The sequence below is a fragment of the Brachyistius frenatus genome, unplaced genomic scaffold (assembly GCF_029030835.1).
Source record: "Brachyistius frenatus isolate BFR_SWC_R1_liver_20210118 unplaced genomic scaffold, ASM2903083v1 Contig_421, whole genome shotgun sequence".
In the NCBI taxonomy this organism is placed as follows: Eukaryota; Metazoa; Chordata; class Actinopteri; family Embiotocidae; genus Brachyistius; species Brachyistius frenatus.
The window spans coordinates 28,848-45,526 of NW_027211020.1; positions in this window are offsets into that span (position 1 = coordinate 28,848).

Consider the following 16,679-nt stretch of genomic DNA (forward strand, 5'->3'; position numbering starts at 1 on the left):
TTTATATCCAGTCTGTGTTTTATATCCAGTCTGTAGTTTTATATCCAGTCTGTGTTTTATATCCAGTCTGTGGTTTTATATCCAGTCTGTGGTTTTATATCCAGTCTGTAGTTTTATATCCAGTCTGTAGTTTTATATCCAGTCTGTGGTTTTATATCCAGTCTGTAGTTTTATATCCAGTCTGTGGTTTTATATCCAGTCTGTGGTTTTATATCCAGTCTGTAGTTTTATATCCAGTCTGTGGTTTTATATCCAGTCTGTAGTTTTATATCCAGTCTGTGGTTTTATATCCAGTCTGTAGTTTTATATCCAGTCTGTGGTTTTATATCCAGTCTGTAGTTTTATATCCAGTCTGTGGTTTTATATCCAGTCTGTAGTTTTATATCCAGTCTGTGGTTTTATATCCAGTCTATAATAATGTTTGTCTGGTTGACTCGATGCATTTCTCCTTTCTATTCCACATATGAAATAATATTCAATATATTCTGCTGTCGTTCATCCATCATTGCGTTCAACATTTCTGATGCACTGGTTGAATAAATGGAGCAGATATTTAATGTCCTGATGCTCCTTCCTGACAACAGTGACATAAACGGTGTGGACAGCCTGATTAAATGAATGTCTGTTTTCAGTAAAACAGATTAATTGTCAGTGAGGAGGCCTCTCAGCTTTAAAGAATACATGTGTGATGGTGAACTGTGGGATCACCATTATTATACTGGACATGTTTATAGATGAACAGCGCTGACATCACACACCGAGGATTCAGTCCTACGGAGGCTTTCTGCTTTCGCTGCTTCGTATCAGTGAAATGCTAATCTCTGACAAGTAGAGCCAACCTCTTTGATTTCATTGCATGGCTGTGCATTTTTGTCACGAAACAACCACCCTGGCTTAATCACAGCAGCGTTGTGTGTTTCTCTGCCTTTATTGTGGAGTGCGTGGTGCAGCATGCTAATGAGCTAATGCAGTCCTGCTGTTAGTGCAATTAGGAGTGTGTACAGCGGCTAACGTAGGGAAACGGAGGCCAGCATTAAGGACTAATACAAACAGGTGTCACAAAGATGCTCCGAGTGGCGCAAAACAAGACCAGACTAAAACTCAGGGTTTGGCTGAAACACAAGAGGGCTTTTAATTTGAAATGAGAGCTTTTAAACTGAAACAGATTACAGGAAGTGGTGTAAATGTATCACTCAGTCTATGACAGATATTTGTGTGGTAGAGAATAGGCAACCACATCGTTGTGCATTGTATTCTGGGTAATAGTTGCTATTATTTAGGAACGTTGGTGCTAGTTTGGATCAGCCGAAAGGACGCAGCCACTATACTCTACGTTGACGTGTTTATCTGTCAATCAACCGGTCACTGACTCGTTCCCTATCGACATAACAACCAATCACAGGCAGAGCGTCCCTCCTGCTGATCCAATCTGGCACCAGCCTCTATGTTTACATTTGTTTTGCTGACAGCCACGATTAGTACACAACAACAACAACAACAACAACAAACACAAATCAACAGTGAAAAGAATCACAAATGGACCGAGCAAAGATCAAGTTCAAGATTCCTCTGAAGGATGCGAGAAGAGCTGCGTGAATAAAAAGCCAGCGCTGCAGAATCCAGACGACCATCTTAGTGAGTTCACCACAAACACATCCAGTACACCAAAAGTACCAGGATGTCCTACATCTGCAGTCTGCAGGCCACCATGACACTCTGGATGTTCTGACCCACAATCCTCTGCAGCAGAAGATACGTCACATCGACATCACCAAGACAGCTCCGCCCACAAAAGGAAGAAGAAGAAGAAGAAGAAGAAGAAGAAGAAGAAGAAGAAGAATTAAAAGATTGCAACGGGCTCCTTTCTATGATGACGTACTGCGTCTCCACTGTTCACATACTACATGCAGCAGTAGGTTGTCTTTAAGAGCAGCTGCAGGACGTTCTGACAGTGAGAAGAAACAACGTGTGATTCAGGGAAAGACTGATGATGGTTGAAGTTCAACAGGTGTACTGTTTAGGTTTTTATCTTTTAATGTTATTTTCTTTTATTTGTCTTTTGCATGACACTTGAATTGTTGCAAACCTAAGCAGAAGACATATTTGCTGTTTGGACATTTCAATAGTTTAAATGTTGAGTTTGTATCTTTCTATTTTCATATCAGTCATTACTTGAAGGGTCCACTGCCTCTTCTTTGACCGGTTGTATTTCACTGGTGAACTTTACACATGAACTTCAGCAGTGCACGAATCGATGTCATGTTTCACCAACGGAGCCAGAAGCTCGTCAGATGTCCAGATTTTACATTTTGATCTCTGCATTGCTGTTTTTGTTCCTCCGTTACCTCCATCTGCTTTTATTAACACCCCCCCCCCACACACACACACACACACACACACACACACACACACACCTTCTCACTTGCCGGTGCAGCATGCCACTCTATCACAGCAAACGGCTGTTTTTATTTCAATTTCGCAAAATTGGATTTTAATGAATTCTGCAATGAATAACCAAGCAAGAAATTATTTTCCAATATCCTCCCATAATACTCCACCATCCCTCTGTATTAGAGGAATTAATACATGGAGCGTGCTGAAGATACTGCATCAAGTGATGCAGGATTTGATTAGGACTTTAAAGTTTTCAGCAAATCAGGTGTGGAGGCACAATCGTCTTTTCTTTTTACTTTTTAATCTCGGAAGAAAAAAAATTCCTCAAGCAGCAAGCAGAAATACTAAAGCACCAAAATTTGATCAGCATACCAGGCAAGTGCCTTTGCCATTTCCTCTGGTGTCCTGAAGCACCGTGGAGGGCCGTGTCTTTGATGGCGGGAGGAGCATCGAACATTTGTAGAGAGCAGGTTGAAAGGAAGGAGAGGTTAGCGCCGCCGACCCTTTCAGGACCTTTCTGCAGGACTCGCTCTGCGATGGAGCAGCACTCCGCTGTGACAAGATAAAAGCCAAGTGGTCTGCATACAAACAGAAAACAAAGTGCTGAAAGCCCGCAGCTCTGTTCCATGTGTCTGCTGGTTTGTGTGTATGCAGGCAGGTTCTGTAGAAACCAGGATGTGTTTTATCATCCTGTCACTCCTTTCAGGATCCAGTTCTGCCTGGATGATGTTCACTGACTTTGTTTCAGGCTGTTTTGTAGCTTCATTCATTTCTATCTTCTTATGATGTGACGAACGGTTTGGTGAGAGTTTGGCTCAAATACAACGTGGTTCCATTTAAGAAAAACAGCAGGATTTAGGTTCAAATCAAGGATTTTTGTTGCCGTGGTTACAGTAATCCATCCGCCCCAACCTCCTCCCTGTACTAATTATGTGGCTCTATATTGCCACCTGATTTCCTGCTCTACCTCGCCTCTTCATCCCATCGAACTGACGTCACAGCTGACCGCTCCATAGCGATGGTTGCTACGGTTGCTTAGCTGGTTGTTGTCGATGTTCACTCCTTCAGATCAGACTCAGGTATGAATTTATGGATTCACTTGAGACGTTGATATTTTGAGCAAAGATAAAGAAAACAAAGTGAAATTTGACATTTGTTGCTTTAAGAGGCTGGTGGTGTACTTTAAGGTGTTCCTGTTATTTTGTCCACCCCAGTACTGCGGTCATGTAGTTGACACCACAGCCTCTGTTAGCAGGTAAATCCAGTCAGACTGACCTCGGAGCCCAGAACATGTCCAGCGGTGCCTCCGAACACAACGAACACATTTAGAGGAAAAAATAACAATTTATCACCATAATCTTATGATTCCCTTGAATTTTATTGATTTCATTTGCAGGGTGCTGAAGTTTGACTTTAAATAACCTGCATGCTCTAAGCTCTCGACCCCTGAGTCATCGTCATGTTATTCACAAAGCTAAGATGGCGCCACGCTAGCGGCAGCCTGTTGCAGCAGCTCCCCTCCCCTTGTTATTAGTATTGTTAGTATTTTTTAAGCCTTTCTCCTCTTCGGAGTTGTTGTTTTTTTCTTTCTCTCGTGTTCAGTTAACGGTCCGTAATGGACCGTAATTTTTCCACGGTTCTGGTTGGGGGCATTGTTATTGTTTACTCTCGTGATCAGCTGATCGCGCTGAGTAGACCTCTACTGCTGCTGCCCGGAGCGAGGCCTGAGATCCCCGTTGAACTTCGGAGAAGACGGCGGGGTTGCAGAGCTGGAGCTAAGCTAAAGGCGGAAAGGAGGGAATACAAACCAGCGGTACCGGAGATCTTAATGGGGAACGTGAGGTCGTTGGCCAACAAGACGGACGAGCTCGGCGCTGGTAAAGACCCAGAGAGAGTACCGGGAGTGCAGCATCATGTGTTTCACCGAGACATGGCTGCACTCACATCTCCCGGACCACAGCGCGGCCGTACCGGCTTCAGGACTGTTCGGGGGGACGGAGACGTTGTTCGGAGCGGCAAAAAGAAAGGTGGAGGGATTGCAGTCTATGTGAACGAGAGGTGGTGCAATCCCGACCACGTGTGTGTGAAGGAACGTTTCTGTAGCCCGGACATTGAACTGCTCGCCGTGGGGATGCGCCCTTATTATTTACCGAGGGAGTTCACGTCCTCCATTGTTATCGTTGTTTACATTCCTCCATCAGCTGACGTAGAGGCAGCAGTGGACACCATCTACTCCACTGTGGCTAAACTTCAGACTCAGCATCCCGGTGCATTTTTGTTAGTTACTGGAGACTTTAACCAGTCTGGATAAAGTTCTGCCAACTGTTCACCAGTATGTGAACTGCCCCACACGGAACAATAAAACTCTGGACCTACTGTATGCTAATGCCATGGATGCATACAGTACTACTGCCCTTCCCCCCTTTGGTAGATCAGACCACAACCTGGTCCTGTTGACTCCCAGGTATGTTCCTCTGGTGCAGAGGCAGCCTGTGACCACCAGGACTGTGAGGAGGTGGACACAGGAGGCCAAAGACGCCCTGCAGGACTGCTTTGAGTCCACGGACTGGGACGTGCTGTGTGGACCACATGGGGAGGACATCAACAGCATGATGGACTGTATCACAGAATACATCAAATTCTGTGAACACTCCACCGTACCATCCCGGACTGTAAAATGCTTCCCCAACAATAAACCGTGGATCACCAGTGACCTGAAAGTTCTTCTAAATAAGAAGAAAGCAGCCTTCAGGTCTGGGGACAGGGAGGAGCTCAGGAGAGTGCAGCGCCACCTGAAGGAGAAGATGAGGGAGTGCAAGGACTCCTACAGGAGGAAGCTGGAGGCCAAACTCCAGCAGAACAACGTGAGGGAGGTGTGGACCGGTATGAAGGAGATTACTGGGTTCAAGGGAGAGAGAGAGACAACCAGGGGGAACCTGGAGAGGAACAACCAGGGGGAACCTGGAGAGGAACAACCAGGGGGAACCTGGAGAGGAACAACCAGGGGGAACCTGGAGAGGAACAATTAGGGGGAACCTGGAGAGGAACAACCAGGGGGAACCTGGAGAGGAACAATGAGCTAAACTGTTTCTTCAACAGGTTTAGTTCACCACCCTCATCTGTCTCCTCCACACCTCACACCTCCCAAACACCTCTGCTGCCTCCTATTTTATTTTATTGCTTTTCTATTATTATATTATTCTATTCTATTCTATTATTTTATTCTATTGTTTCTATTATTATCTTATTGCTTCTGTATGCTGCTGTAGTGAAAAAATTTCCCCTCTGGGATTAATAAAGTAACTACCTACCTACCTACCTGTCAGTCCTGTTTCTCACCACTTCCTGTGAGACAGACGGCCTTCGATCAGGTGTCTCCAACCCGTCTTCCTCTGAGTGGCTCTCGGACACATTCATTTTGTAAAAGTAGCTCTCAGTAACGTTCATTCACATAGCTGAGCTCCATCCAACCAGTTGAATTATAAAGTGACCATTTACAAACTGGTACTCAACCAGTAGCTCGTGAGCTACCGGGTTAGAGACCACACAGTCCGACTCACTGGTACTGGTACGACAAAAGGGCACACGCACACACACTGCACGGGGGGGGGGGGGGGGTGTTTACCTCTCCGGTTCTTTCACTGCTTCTTTTCCTAATCAACGATGTAATTAGTGCTTGGCAGACAAGTGGTCTCTGCCTGAGCAGAGAGAAAGGCTAACAGGCTCATCGTGCACAGGAAGAGAAGAAGGTCAGAGGTCAACCGACCGGAGTGTGAAGGAGCCGATGTAAAGGATGAAGGCCTGTGAGGCAGGTATACAGCGTGGCCTTGTGTTGTTCAGTACATGGACGTCTGACGGCAGCTTCTCCATCCAGTGAGCTGCTGTCGTCCTCCAACCACCTTCTGTCGGAGCCGTTGAGGACTTCAGGCCAGTTTTAATCCACCGTCGTCATCTACTGACGGAGAGTCGACTTGTTGCAGCACAAAAGCTGAAAACGGTGCAGCCGATTTTTGACGAGACCCCGAGACTAGTGGGCACGTCACAAACAGATCCAGTACGTCCCAGTACGACAAAAGTACCAGGATGTCCTACATCTGCAGTCTGCAGGCCACCATGACACTCTGGATGTTCTGACCCACAATCCTCTGCAGCAGAAGATACGTCACATCAACTGTAAATACGTGAAGTGCAATGTTGTAACTGAGTAAATAAGGAACGAGGAACTCGCTTTGTTTGACACACCGATTCGATGCGCGGCACGTCGGTAAGTCATCGTCACTTTCGAGACTTATTCAATAGAAACTGGAGTTTGAAAATGAAGCCGTTCGATCCGTCTTCATAATGTGATAACTTTAGTTCTTTTCCAGCTTTCTTGTGTTCCGTATCGACTCAACGACGGTTCATGTCTCAATCAGACCAGAGTGGTGCTCATGGAGATGGACGCAGATTGTAACTAGTTTGATATAAATTCAAAACAATTTTCTCTCCAACATTTGGTTGCGTAGACAAACAGCTGGCGTCCTTGGAAAGGTCACGTCAGGCGGGTTTATCTGAGGATGCGTCTCTGCTGCAGCTTCAGTCTTCTTCTCTGTGAATACAGTCTGGGAACTCAGCTCGTATCAGCGTTGTTCAGACACTCTGAAGGACGGACCAATCAGAGACCAGTGTCAGTGGCTAACCGCGTTTGTCCCGCCCCTCCTTCACTGTGATTGGACAGCTGGTGACAGTGATGAGCGCAACGTTAACATTTTTCAACTCTCGCTGACCAGAAAAAAATCAAGAACATTCAGCTCAGAATAAACTGTCAGCACCTCGCCGAGCTGCTGGAGTTTATTAAAACAACTTTCAAAATATTCTGTACTCAGGAAAAGCACTTTGGTGGACGTGGAGGTCGTTGCAGCGGAGTGTCGGATGCTTTTGGCGCATTGGTTCAAATTAAGCGAAGGTCGACGCCCAGTAGGAAGGAAGGCCCGGGTTGTGGATCTCACCCGGCCGTCTCCCATCAGCTCCATCCTACTTCCCTCTAACTTTACCTGTTATCTTTCCAGGATTGTTTTTCACCTCTGATTTATTGTGTTCTTCATTTGTTGTACTTGACCAGCAGTTTTCCTTGAAATGAACCAAAACCAACCTAAAAGCAGTTTTTTCATCAATCTTCTGATGTTTCCTGCTTCCCTCTCTCATTAACCCCCCCCCTTCCCCCCTTGTATAAAAGGCCTCCTCACATCCCCCCTCAGTGACGGTAGTATCAAGTGAGATTAAGTGACTTTGTAACTCATCAAGGGAGTGTCTTGTAACATTGATTTGGTATACAGGGTGAAATAGGGTGATCATTGGAGGAGTAATTATAAAGGGCCGGGGCCCCCGTCCTCCTGCTCGCTGTTTATCGGCGCGCTCATTAAAAGACATTGGCAGGCAGACGGGACCTATCTCTCTATTTGCCAGTCGACCACACCGTAAAAGTCGGTGGGTCATGGCTCCCGGTTGTGCGATAAGCAGTGAGCACCAAATTGGAGGAGGACTGATTACATCCCCGAGGAGGAGTGTGATGAAGCTCCTCTTCGTCTCTTTCAGCCCTCCTCCATCACTGCTCAGTTCACCTCTCTGTCTGCAGCTCCGTCTCACTCCGTCTCACTCCTTCATTAATTAATCTCTCAGCTATCAACCAGGAAGCTGAAGGCCACCTTTTCCTTTTTTCACAATATGTTGATTGTCATTTCTCATATAAAATAAATTAAACAGAAATACCTCGACAACAGTGTCTCTATGGCAATTCATGAAAATACATACGTAGATGAGACAGATATTTACACACACTTGACTTGCATCCATCTCTAATACAGCACAGAATAAATGAATACATATACAAATAAGTAAAAAAAAAAAGGTTTGTTTGCTGTCCACGTTTTCCTCTCAGACACGACCCACATGTCCAGTTGTTATAATGTTCATGTACGACTCCCAGAGCTCAACACAGTCTGGTTGGTTCAGTACTTTTAACACAAAACACAATCATACCACAGCCAAGAGCAACCAGGTTGTGTTCATCCCTCAACCTGGACCTGAATCTGGACCTGGTCCTGAACCTGGTCCTGAATCTGGACCTGAATCTGGACCTGAATCTGGATCTGAATCTGAACCTGGTCCTGAACCTGGTCTGAACCTGGTCCTGAATCTGGACCTGAATCTGAACCTGGTCCTGAACCTGGACCTGAACCTGGTCCTGAACCTGGACCTGAATCTGGACCTGAACCTGGTCCTGAACCTGGACCTGAACCTGGTCCTGAACCTGGTCCTGGTGCTGGTTCATCGTCCAGCAATGATCTGGGTCGTCCTCCTGATGGGGCAGTAAATGTGTCAGACGTGTTGTGAGGAACAAGACACAACCTCTGGTCTCTGTATGGACGTTGCAGCAGTTCCTGCATCTCTCCACATCTCTCACACTTCTGTTGTTATTTCCTCAAAGGTTGCAGGACTTTGGTCTCACTATGTTCGCTGTCCTAGATGAGACTGAAGAGGCAAACAAATAAAACCTCTGCAGTAACCAAGAGGGCGGACACAGACTTAACCAGCATCAAGGATCTGACAGAACTTTCTCCCCAGGCGCCCTGCGGTCAAACCCAGCGGCTCCTTAATAACACAGCTGCACTCCTGCAGCGTGTTGGTCCCACTCCTTCACTGGACGAAGGGAAATAACACACGCATAACACCTCGGGGCACTTCAGGAGAAAGCATCCATTAGACAAGGATGAAATCTAATGGCTTTTGTAGCAAAGCTTTAATACCGAAGTGTTTACCTTTGAAGCAAAATATGGCCAGCGGGCACCGAGCTCCATGCAGCTGCAGGGGAGGAGGAGGAGGAGCAGGTGAGGTGAAGGAGGTCGGTGCAGGGGACACCACGCCGGGACCGCAAGGACAGAAACAGCCACTCGAACAAATTCATACAAATGTACAAGACACAACATGAATACGTTTATAGTATAAGTAACTGATCGTCACAGCATGTTCCGAAATAACTCCAAAGTTTTTTCTATTTTATTTTGCTAAAGAAAACTTATCTAAACTAAACATTCCTCCCCTTATTAAAAAAAACAACAAGCTCTTTTCTCAGTGGGAAGCTAATTAGCCCACCAAATTCAACTGTCATCCTCTGACTTGGCTGTATTCTTGGGAGAATTGGCCTCCAGCAGAGCGTTATGCTGCTGTTTTCCCTCCCTAAGTGCTTTATTCCGGATAATGAGCCAAGTGAAAGACAATAATCAGCTACACTCGTTTTCTTCTCCTAATATTTGTGCACACCCTGTCCTCCCCCAGCTCGTGAGCAGAATGTGAGTACAGATGCAGACACCGTGGTTCACGGAGAAGACTTGAGGCTCTATTTTAAGGTCAGCCGAAGCGCAGATCCACGTATCAAGAGGGGCTTTTTTAAGATACACTCATGCGGTGCAAGTATGGTGTCCGTTTTTGGTGAATTTGTGCTTTCTGCTCAGTCCTCAACGTCGCCCCAGAACCTGGTCTCAGGAAATTGGTTCTTTGTGTTCTTTGTTCACTGTGACATTTAATTAATCATGAAACAGCAAATGAAGTTGACTTGAATTATCCACATTTCCAACGCATCATGTAACCATGGTGTATATATAAATGTATAAAACAGCTGCAGGGGAGGAGGAGGAGGTGAGGTGAAGGAGGTCGGTGCAGGGGACACCACGCCGGGACCGCGAGGACAGAAACAGCCCCTTAAACAAATTCATACAAATGTACAAGACACAACATGAATATGTTTATAGTATACAGTGCATCCAGAAAGCTTCACTTTTTCCACATTTTGTTATATTACAGATTTATTCCAAAATGGATTAAATTCATTTTTTCCCTCACAATTCTACACACAACACCCCATAATGACAATGTGAAATACTTTTTTTTGAAATTTTTGCAAATCTATTAAAAATCAAAAACGAAAAAATCACATGTACATAAGTATTCACAGCCTTTGCCATGACACTCAACATTGAGCTCAGGTGCTTCCTGTTTCCACTGATCATCCTTCAGATGTTTCTACAACTTGATTGGAGTCCACCTGGTAAATTCAGTTGATTGGACATGATTTGGAAAGACACACACCGTCTATATAAGGTCCCACAGTGGACATGTCAGAGCACAAACCAAGACATGAAGTCCAAGGAATTGTCAGTAGACCTCTGAGACAGGATTGTATGGAGGCTCAGATCTGGGGAAGAGTACAGAAACATTTCTGCAGCATTGAAGGTCCCAATGAGCACAGTGACCTCCATCATCTGCAAATGGAAGAAGTTTGAACCACCAGGACTCTTCCTAGAGTCGGCCGCCCGGCCAAACTGAGCGATCGGGGGAGAAGGGCCTTAGTCAGGGAGGTGACCAAGAACCCGATGGTCACTCTGACAGAGCTGCAACGTTGCTCTGTGAAGAGAGGAGAACCTTCCAGAAGGACAACCATCTCTGCAGCACTCCACCAAGCAGGCCTGTATGGTAGAGTAGCCAGATGGAAGCCACTCCTCAGTAAAAGGCTCATGACAGCCCACCTGGAGTTTACCAAAAGGCACCTGAAGGACTCTCAGACCAGGAGAAACTAAATTCTCTGGTCTGATGAAACAAAGATTGAACTCTTTGGCCTGAATGCCAAGCGTCATGTTTGGAGGAAACCAGGCACCGCTCATCACCTGGCCAATACCATCTCTACGGTGAAGCATGGTGGTGGCAGCATCATGCTGTGGGGATGTTTTTCAGCAGCAGGAACTGGGAGACTAGGATGGAGGGAAAGATGAATGCAGCAATGTACAGAGACATCCTTGATGAAAACCTTCTCCAGAGCGCTCTGGACCTCAGACTGGGGCGAAGGTTCATCTTCCAACAGGACAACGACCCGAAGCACACAGCAGAGATAACAAAGGAGTGTCTTCGGGACACCTCTGTGAATGTCTTTGAGAGGCCCAGGCAGAGCCCAGACTTGAACCTTATTGAACATCTCTGGAGAGATCTGAAGATGTCTGAGCACTGACGCTCCCCATCCAACCTGATGGAGCTTCAGAGGTCCTGCAAAGAAGAACGGGAGAAACTGCCCAAGAATAGGAGCCAAGCTTATAGCATCATACTCAAAAAGACTTGAGGCTGTAATTTCTGCCAAAGGTGCTTCAACAAAGTATTGAGCAAAGGCTGTGAATACTTATGTAGTGTTATATTTTTGTTCTTTATTTTTAATAGATTTGAAAAAAAATTAAACAAACTATTTTCACTTTGTCATTATGGGATATTGTGTGTAGAATATTAAGGGAAAAAATGAATTTAATCCATTTTGGAATAAAGCTGTAACATAACAGAATGTGTGAAAAGTGAAGCGCTGTGAATACTTTCTGGATACACTGTAAGTAACTGATCATCACAGCATGTTCCGAAACATATATATCTATATCTATAGATATCTATATCTATAGATATAGATATCTATAGTATAGATATGTTAGTATAGCGTGGGGTCCAAAATGTCACACCTATAGATATCTACCAACTCTAAGCCTCTGCCTGGTCTCGTTTTCCGTATTCGGAGCCAGAGAAAGACACCCGTCTCAACTCGTCACCTGTATAAAAGACACCCGTCTCAACTCGTCACCTGTATAAAAGACACCCGTCTCAACTCGTCACCTGTATAAAAGACACCCGTCTCAACTCGTCACCTGTATAAAAGACACCCGTCTCAACTCGTCACCTGTATAAAAGACACCCGTCTCAACTCGTCACCTGCATAAAAGACACCCGTCTCAACTCGTCACCTGCATAAAAGACACCCGTCTCAACTCGTCACCTGTATAAAAGACACCCGTCTCAACTCGTCACCTGTATAAAAAACACCCGTCTCAACTCGTCACCTGCATAAAAGACACCCGTCTCAACTCGTCACCTGTATAAAAGACACCCGTCTCAACTCGTCACCTGCATAAAAGACACCCGTCTCAACTCGTCACCTGTATAAAAGACACCCGTCTCAACTCGTCACCTGTATAAAAGACACCCGTCTCAACTCGTCACCTGCATAAAAGACACCCGTCTCAATTCGTCACCTGTATAAAAGACACCCGTCTCAACTCGTCACCTGCATAAAAGACACCCGTCTCAACTCGTCACCTGTATAAAAGACACCCGTCTCAACTCGTCACCTGTATAAGAGACACCCGTCTCAACTCGTCACCTGTATAAAAGACACCCGTCTCAACTCGTCACCTGTATAAGAGACACCCGTCTCAACTCGTCACCTGTATAAGAGACACCCGTCTCAACTCGTCACCTGTATAAAAGACACCCGTCTCAAGTCGTCACCTGTATAAAAGACACCCGTCTCAACTCGTCACCTGCATAAAAGACACCCGTCTCAATTCGTCACCTGCATAAAAGACACCCGTCTCAACTCGTCACCTGCATAAAAGACACCCGTCTCAACTCGTCACCTGCATAAAAGACACCCCTCTCCACTCGTCACCTGTATAAAAGACACCCGTCTCAACTCGTCACCTGTATAAAAGACACCCGTCTCAAATCGTCACCTGTATAAAAGACACCCGTCTCAACTCGTCACCTGTATAAAAGACACCCGTCTCAACTCGTCACCTGTATAAAAGACACCCGTCTCAACCCGTCACCTGTATAAAAGACACCCGTCTCAACCCGTCACCTGTATAAAAGACACCCGTCTCAACTCGTCACCTGTATAAAAGACACCCGTCTCAACTTCTCACCTGTATAAAAGACATCTGTCTCAACCCGTTACCTGTATAAAAGACACCCGTCTCAACTCGTCACCTGTATAAAAGACACCCGTCTCAACTCGTCACCTATATAAAAGACACCCGTCTCAACTCGTCACCTATATAAAAGACACCTGTCTCAACTGCTCACCTGTATAAAAGACACCCGTCTCAACTCGTCACCTATATAAAAGACACCTGTCTCAACTGCTCACCTGTATAAAAGACACCTGTCTCAACTTCTCACCTGTATAAAAGACACCTGTCTCAACCCGTTACCTGTATAAAAGACACCCGTCTCAACTCGTTACCTGTATAAAAGACACCTGTCTCAACTCCTCACCTGTATAAAAGACACCTGTCTCAACTCCTCACCTGTATAAAAGACACCTGTCTCAACTCCTCACCTGTATAAAAGACACCTGTCTCAACTCCTCACCTGTATAAAAGACACCTGTCTCAACCCCTCACCTGTATAAAAGACACCCTTCTCAACTCGTCACCTGTATAAAAGACATCCGTCTCAACTCGTTACCTGTATAAAAGACACCCGTCTCAACTTGTTACCTGTATAAAAGACACCCGTCTCAACTCGTTACCTGTATAAAAGACACCTGTCCACAGAATCAATCAATCAGATTCCAACCTGTCCACCATTGAGACCAAAGAGCTGTCTCAGGACATCAGGGACAGATCGTAGAAACACTAAATGAGCATGGATCTCCTCGGTCTGGACCTCCTCGGTCTGGACGTCCTCAGTCTGGACCTCCTCGGTCTGGACGTCCTCAGTCTGGATCTCCTCGGTCTGCATCTCCTCGGTCTGGATCTCCATGGAGATCTGACCTGGTGGGGTATCGATGATCATGAGGAAGGTGAGGGATCAGCCCAGAACTACACGGAGGAACTTGTTCATGATCTCCAGACAGCTGGGACCACAGTCACCATGGAAACCATCGGTAACACACGAAACCGTCATGGATTCAGATCCTGCAGCGCTGCGAGGTTCCCCGGCTCAAGAAAACACATGGACAGACCTGTCTGAAGTTTACCAACGAACACCTGAAGGATTCAGAGAAGGCTTGGAGAAGGTGACATGGTCAGAGGAGACCAACATCCAGTTCTTTGACATCAACTGGACTCGCCGTGTTTGGAGGAAGAGAAACGCTGACTAGAACCCGAGAACACCGTCCCCACTGTCCCCACCATCCCACCGTCCCACCGTCCAACATGGAGGTGGAGACTTTCTGCTTTGGGGGTGTCTCTCTGCTGAGGGGACAGGACGACTTCACCGCATCGAGGGGAGGACGGACGGGGTCTTGTACCAGGACATCTTGGGGGACAACCTCCTTCCCTCAGCCGGGACACTGAAGACGGGTCGTGGACGGTCTTCAGCACCACAATGACCCAAAACATACAGCGAGGCAACAAAGCAACGGCTCAAGAAGAAGCACATGAAGGTCACAGAGAGGTCGAGCTGGTCTCCGGACCTTCATCCCAGAGAACATCTGTGGAGGCAGCTGAAGCTTCCTGTTGCCGAGCAACAGCCTGGAAACCTGAAGGATTTGGAGAATCTTCAAAGAGGAGTGAACAACATCCCTCCTGAGATGTTCAAACCTGGAGACCAACTACCAGAAATGTTTGACCTCTGACCTCTGACCACTGACCTCGCCAACAACACTTTCTGCACCAAGTACTGAGTCATGTTCTGCTTCGGGATCAAATACTTATTTCACAATCAAATGCAAATCAATTTATTACTTTTATATGATGTGATTTTCTGGATTTTTGTTTTTATATTCTGTCTCTGTTAAAATAAACCTCCATTACAATTGTAGGCCGTTCATGTCTTTATCAGTGGACAAACTTACAAAATCAGCAAGAGATGAAATCATTATTTCCTTCACTGTATGCTGCCATCCAGACAACGTCTCTTTCAGGGAAGGTCTTGTTTATTTCAGCACATTCCAACCACATTCTGCACATATTCCAACAGCATGGTTCTCTAGTAGAAGAGTCCGCTGATAAACTGGCCTCCTGCAGTCCAGACCTGTCAATCATTGAAAACATCTGGAGCATCAGGACATGAACAATACAACAAAGGAGACCCTGAACTGTTGAGCAGCTGAAATCCTCTATCAGGCAAGAATGGGACCACATTTCACTTTCAAAACTCCAGAAACTGGTCTCCTCATTTACAATGTTGTAAAAAGAAGAAGTGATGCAAATCACTGGTAAACTAACAAAACAATTCTCAGTTTCAACATTTGATATGTTGTCTTTGGTCTATCTGCAATAAAATATTGGTTTACTGTATGTGATTGCATTGTGTTTTTATTTACCTTTTACACAGCGTCCCAACTTTTTGGGATGTAAACTGTTACTTGTTCAGGTATCTTTTACTTAGTGTCTGAAAAAAACACTTCTATTTCCAGCAGCCGTGCCCTCCAAACCCTCGACGCTCACAGATGAGACTGTTGAGGCTGTTTCAGGTGAGCATCTCGTTTTGTGTTCACCAAAAAAGTTGGTTACACCAGCAGGTGCTCCCAGAGCACAGACCTGCTCTGATTCACAAAAGTAGAGCCCTTAATGTTTGTGACACGACTTCCTTTGAAGGATGCCGTGCCCCTGAACTGCACCCTCAGCCACATCACTCTTGACCTGAAAGAAGAAGTAACGACCTTCGGCTGAAAAGATGGATCATCTCGCAGCTCCACAGAACCTAGTCGTCTGTGAAAAGCATGTATACGGGATCCCCCACTCTGTTAGCTGAGGCAGGTGCCAGCTAGAGCCGTCTTGACTCAGTCCATCACCAGGCCCACCTGCTGCAGCGGCTCCAACGATGGGCCCGTCAGACCGTCCAACACCAACTGCAGGTCCCACTGAGGACAAAATGCCTCCCCGGATGGGTCGCCCTGCAGAACCCTCAGCAGGAAGTGCTTCAGCAGTGAGGGGCAGCTGGCTATCATAGCAAGCTGCAACCTGTGACCAGATGTCCAGTAACTCCACAGATGGAAAGAGAAGGTGGAGAGAATAAAGTTCAGGAGTTGTTTCCCCGGTGTTCAGAGTTCCTGTCTGGTGGAAGAGTTCCAGATACTTTAGCAAAACAGAGTGCACAGACGTAATGAGACAAAGCAACGTGCACGAGAACACCAAGCCAGCCACCAGCTCACAAACTCAAAACCTCACGGCAGTAAAACCAGGCCGACCACGCCTGGTGAGGCTGGTAAGACAGATGAGCAGCAGGTGGCGCTAATTCTCAGGTTGGTGTCATTAAACTGTAGTAAAAAGATGATGTAGTCAAAGTTCTTCATCACCCAACACACAGCTCATGATTTCACCTGCTGCTGTCTTCATCTCGCAGTGAAGAGGAACTTCAATGGACGCTGACGTCGCACCGACTTTTCCTCCACAGCCAAGTGTAAAAAAAAAAAGGCCTTCATATTTAGTAGCTTGAAGTCTTTGCTGTTTTGTCTTTTAATCAGAGCAAATCACAATTAAATCAAACATTCA